Source organism: Furipterus horrens, unplaced genomic scaffold, assembly GCF_987537825.1.
Source record: "Furipterus horrens unplaced genomic scaffold, mFurHor1.1.pri manual_scaffold_11, whole genome shotgun sequence".
Lineage (NCBI taxonomy): Eukaryota > Metazoa > Chordata > Mammalia > Chiroptera > Furipteridae > Furipterus > Furipterus horrens.
In genome coordinates, this window is record NW_028327181.1 from 101,469,865 (window position 1) to 101,475,055 (window position 5,191).

Genomic DNA, 5,191 nt, shown 5'->3' on the forward strand with positions numbered 1-5,191 from the left:
CCGGAGGGCTTAGAAGCCGCCTCCGGGGAGGTCTGACCTTCCGCCGCACTTCCGCCACGCTTCCGCCACCTTGGTCCCACCCCAAAGGACTTCCCGGTGTTCGGCCTCGCCCCGCTTCCGGGAGTCTTCCGCCACCTAGTCTCCGCCCCCGAAGGGCTTCCTTGTCCTCGGCCCCGCCCCCGGGGGACTTCCGTATCTTTGGCCCGTTCTCCCCGCCCCCTGCCCCGCCCCCGCGAGATCGTTCTGCGCACGTGCGTGGGCCACATGGGCAGCGGACACTCGGCGGGGCGATAGTGGGTTCTTCCTGTGGCGTGAGGCCCTCCGTGTAGCCCTCGATTCCAGTTCTTCTTCTCCGGTTAGTACCGGCCTTTCGGGCGCCGCGGGGGTGCCGGCTGCGCCGGCGTGGAGCATGGGGATGAGAACTCTCCGGCGGCCTGGTCGCAGGTCACCGCCTCCCAAAGTGCCAGGCAGGCCCCGAGGCCCCGGCCCACCTTTAAGAAATCTCGTCTGGGCGCGCCGGTCCTGCAGCCTTAGTCTGGTGTTCCGCTATTTGGGAAATGTGCTCTGGGGGCCGAGGTCGCCCCACGCCCCCACCCCCACCCCCCGCCTCGTTCCGCGTGCAGGACCCCAGCCCTCCCAGGAGAAGCCTCTGCCCCTCTTCACGTGTCCGTCCTCCTGGACTCCGTGGTCGGGATACTGGCTTAGCTTTCGAGGGGCTGCGATTCTTTTTTTCTTTCTTTTTTTTTTTTGAGCTTCGGCCGTTTGTCTCTTGCCCGTGAGGCGTCTGACTCAGTGTTTTCTGCTGAAGCTTCCTGCTCCACCTGGACGCCCCGTTCTTTCTCCTTCCCCAGTTCTTCCTCTTGGACCTGCAGGGTCTCATCCCTCTTTCTGCCTCTACCGTGTCTCATTTGGGCTCCTTTTCTGCGTTGGTTTTTTTTTCAAAAAAGGGCTTTTTCGATTTTCCCCTCCAGCCCCAGTGCCTCGGTCTCCACCTGTGTCAAATCGTGTTTGCGTCCCTCACCTCGGCCGAAGAAGGGGGTGGACGGAACGGTTTTAAGCCGTGGAAATGCTTTTTCAGTTGTAACTTTCGTTTTAGTAAGGATCTTACTTTCTTTTGACAGGAGCCGTAAAGTTCAGAACACACGGTAAGTTCCGCACACGTCCGTAAGCTATCGCCTGACAAAGGGTCTGGTACTCAGCTTACAGACCTGCGTGAGAAAATGGGAGTGGGAAGAAATGATCGGTTCCCTGCTACACACTGGACTCTGGGTGCCAGGATGTGTTTTATGCAGGAGTTACTTTCAGTGGACGGGAGTCATGGGTATATATTTTCCTTTGCGGTCTCGAAGCTATGACTCCAGGACCACTATATTTTCTCCAGGAGGCAAAATAGGAATTGTAGAATCTGTCTCAAAAGTATTTTTAAGTGCTTGACTTTTAGGGGGGTGGGGGTGGGGGGGCGGAAGTCAAGACACTTTTTGTATAGTTCATGCTCTCTTGTGTTTTGATGTCCTTATGGTCACCATGTCGATCACGCGCAGCATGAGAGAACGAGAGAGGGACTTGAGGGTAGAGCCTGTCAGGGTTCCCGCTGACTCTCTTGGCCCAGTGGTGCAAGCACCCAGAAGGGAGTCTCGGTTTCTCACCGCTTGTGTTTTGTAGGTCGCTTGTACCAGGTTGAATACGCCATGGAGGCCATCGGACGTGCGGGCACCTGTCCGGGAACTTTAGCGAACGACGGTGTTTGGCTTGGAGCAGAGCGACACAACATCCACAAGCCGCTTGATGAAGTTGTTGTCCCTGAAAAAATTTATAAGCTCGATGATGAGTAAGTGAGCTCACAGGGGGGAGAGGGTTTCAATATCTCACGTGCTCACATACGTAGGATCTCACGTATTTCGGGAGGGCTGGCCCGTGTGCCGTAGTAAACTTGAAGCGAACGCTTGTTATTGTGCCTTTACTGGTGGACACTTTTGATTCTTATTTGAAACTTCCTTGAGGCTTAGGACGATGCGTTATTCTTTTGACGTGCAGGGCCAAGCCCTAGGTGGAGAAACTATTCTATACCGTTCAGAGTACAGGCGTGGTAGGTGTGCAGATATGGGTTAAGTCTGTGTGACCTTGCACCCGTTGCTTTCCTTCTCTGGGCTTCGGTGCCGCCTCGAGTGGTGGTGGCCGTTTAATGAACTAGAGTAAAACGAGTGAAATACACTAGCGCAGGGTCTGACACGTGGCAGGCTCCCCGAGTGTTCAGAACGGCTACTCGGGAATTGTGTGGAAGTGTCCTGAATCTTACCCCTGGAGGTCTGGGAACAGTTTAGGTGAGCCCCGTCAGTTTGGCGTCGTTGGGCGTGCGGGACTCCTAGCCTGCGGGGCACTGGGTTTGCCTGTCAGAGACTTCCCCCCTGAGTGGGGGACGAGGCGGGTGCCGGTTCTAGGGCCTTTGGATGCGTGTCCAAGGAAGCGTCATCCCTCCAGAGTCACCGCCAGGCCACGGGCCGCTCGGCAGCTGGCAGGCTTGCGGAGGTGTAGTGACAGCAGGTGACAGAGGGTGCCAGCTCTAGGGGAGCCAGCGCAGCCCTCGGGGAGCGGCAGCAAAGAAAGGAAAGGCGCCTTTCCTGGGAGCCTAGCCCCTGAGCCCCCTCCCTCCGCCCCGGCCAGCCAGGCCTTTGGAGGTGAGAATACCGATGACCCAGGAGTGGGGGTAGTTTTTCTTCCTCTCTGGCAAAACCTCTGTCTTGCTTCTGGACCCTCTTGGGACTTGCTTTAGCTTCCTAGTGCTCCTTCTCTCGCCCTGTTCGGCGTCGTGGCGCTGAATACGCCTATCGAAGAACTGGAGGGGGCGCTGTGTATCTTTCATGTTATAAACGACGTCAGGTTTGTCCTGCAAAGATAAACCTTCTGTAGTTTCTGTCTGTTCAGAAGAAGACCAGAGCATTGACGCGAGCATGGTAAACTTATCATGGAACTTGGGGCTTTACAAATACTTCTTAAAGGCCCTCTCAGACACCTGCTCTGCTTACAGACACATGAATACATTTTTTTTTTTCTTCCTCCAGGGGCATGGCTTGCACCGTGGCCGGCGTAACTTCTGACGCTAACGTTCTGACCAATGAACTGAGGCTCATTGCCCAAAGGTATGGTCAGAGAGAGTGTGACTGACGATCTATAAGTCAGTTTGCTTGATATCTCTAAGGAGAACTCGTTTTTGCCAAGATGAGAGTCATCGCAGATTTATTAATTGAAAATTGCTTCTTTTTTGTAACCCGAACTTATAAAATGCTATGGTCATAAGATTGTTAGGATGTTGACATTCCCCTGCTCCCCTTTCAAATGACAGGTGACTGTGAATGTCCCCCCATGGCGCAGGTTTATGTCCAGAATATGTTTTGCTTAGATTTTTGTGTCTTAGGAAAAAATGATGACTATGCCAGTGTTTTCATCCTAGGTATTTATTTATTACAGTATCGGGAGCCAATTCCTCGTGAGCAGTTGGTGACAGCGCTCTGTGATATCAAACAAGCGTACGCGCAGTTTGGAGGTAGGAAATCTGGGGCATATTTATTCCAGAAAGGGGAAACATTTTCTAGGTAATAATTTTTTTATGAGATGGTAAAAAGAAATTGAAAAGTAAGTGAAGAACTTTTTGTACATTTGCGCTTCGTGGTTTCCGCGATATGTATTATCATTTGTTTTATTAATAGACCATCGAGAGGCAGAAATAGCCTTTTTAAATCTGGAAACCGATTGCTTTTCTTACCTAATAATTAAACTCAGCACGGAGTAGCGGTCCTCCGGGTCTTAACTCCGTCTCCTGGCTGTGCCCATCTCCCGGAAGCAAGTGGACGTTTTGGTGGGCCTTAGTCTGTGGTGGCCAGAACAGAGCCACTTACGAATGCTCAGCTTCACAAGAAAGGTGCTTCAGCTACGTTCGGGGAGCTCGAGTGACTGTAGCGATACTGCCTTTGGGCGGCTGATGTGCTTGACGGTCCTCTTTTCTTGGTTAAAGGGAAAAACGTGCCTTTGGCGTCTCGCTGCTGTCCATTGGCTGGGATAAGCGTTACGGCTTTCAGCTCTATCGGAGCGACCCAAGCGGAAATTACGGGGGATGGAAGGCCGCACGCATTGGCAATAACGGCGCTGTGAGTATTTCTGTGTTGCTGTAAAACCTAGCGATAGGTACCTAAAGTGATTTTGCAACGGCATTGAATGTAAACGGTATTTTAAGGTAGCTGCAACAACTTTAGCACCTGTGATTGCTATAACGCAGCCGTGCGTGTGTGTGTTTGCCCCCAGTGGAAATTGCCACGCCGACCAGAGAGAATGGAAAGACGGTCATCGGAGTCCTCGGACAGAAGGAAGTGGAACAGCTGATCAGAAGACATGAGGAAGAAGAAGCTAAGGCTGAGCGTGAGAAGAAAGAAAAAGAATAAAAAGAAAAGGATACGTGGAAGACAGAATTGGGGGTCTTATAAATCTTTTGAGCCCCATTTCAGCCACCCTCTTCGACAGTGAGCACGTGTTGGCTTTTGAACCCGGACGGTGGGAAAGAGGGATGGTAGCCTCTGATCGGGGCCTCGCCTTTCTGTAAGTTGAGCGGTGACTGCTCTTCATGGGCCTTTCTACCCCCCTCCCCCCTTTTCTGGGAATAAAACTCGGTAAGAATGGAAACGGTGAAGGAGAATTGTCTGTAGCAGTCACTGTTGTTCACCGGGGTTAGTGGGTCTGTGATCCTTCATGCTTCAGTGTCCTGGGGCAGCCCTGGAGGTGCCGGGACACAAGAGGCTAAAGTTGGTGGGTGCGAGTGTCATAAGCAGGGAAAGATGGGACTTGTGCCCTGAAGGCCTCCCTTGCTGTGTCCCTACCGTCTTGGAGAACCCGTGGCCCTCGGCCTCTGTGGGAATCACATTCTTGTACCTGTTGCCAGCCATCGACATCGATGGCTCTTCCTAGGACTGGAAGTGTGTGCGTGCACATGTATACACACACGCGTTCACGCAAACCGCTCCAAAAACACGTGAAAGTCCTGTTTACAGTGCAAGCCCTGCACCCGCTACAGTAATCGGTCATCAGTGCTTCTGAGCACCTCTGGATCCCTCAGATCCCATTTCCCTCTCCCCCTCTACTCCAGAGAGAGAACTCGAGTTCACCTTTCCCCTTACCTATGGTTCTTACAATGCGTTTGTCTGTT

General features: G+C 52.7%; 1 long non-coding RNA gene across 1 annotated transcript; it reads left to right on the top strand.

The window, feature by feature from the left end:
- Positions 1-3,064: 3,064 nt before the first annotated feature.
- LOC149999136 (uncharacterized) lies at positions 3,065-4,671 on the top strand. The gene is made up of 4 exons (XR_016514104.1): positions 3,065-3,137; positions 3,466-3,541; positions 4,010-4,142; positions 4,297-4,671. It is a non-coding gene; the product is annotated as an uncharacterized LOC149999136 (long non-coding RNA).
- The last annotated feature ends 520 nt before the right edge of the window (positions 4,672-5,191 follow it).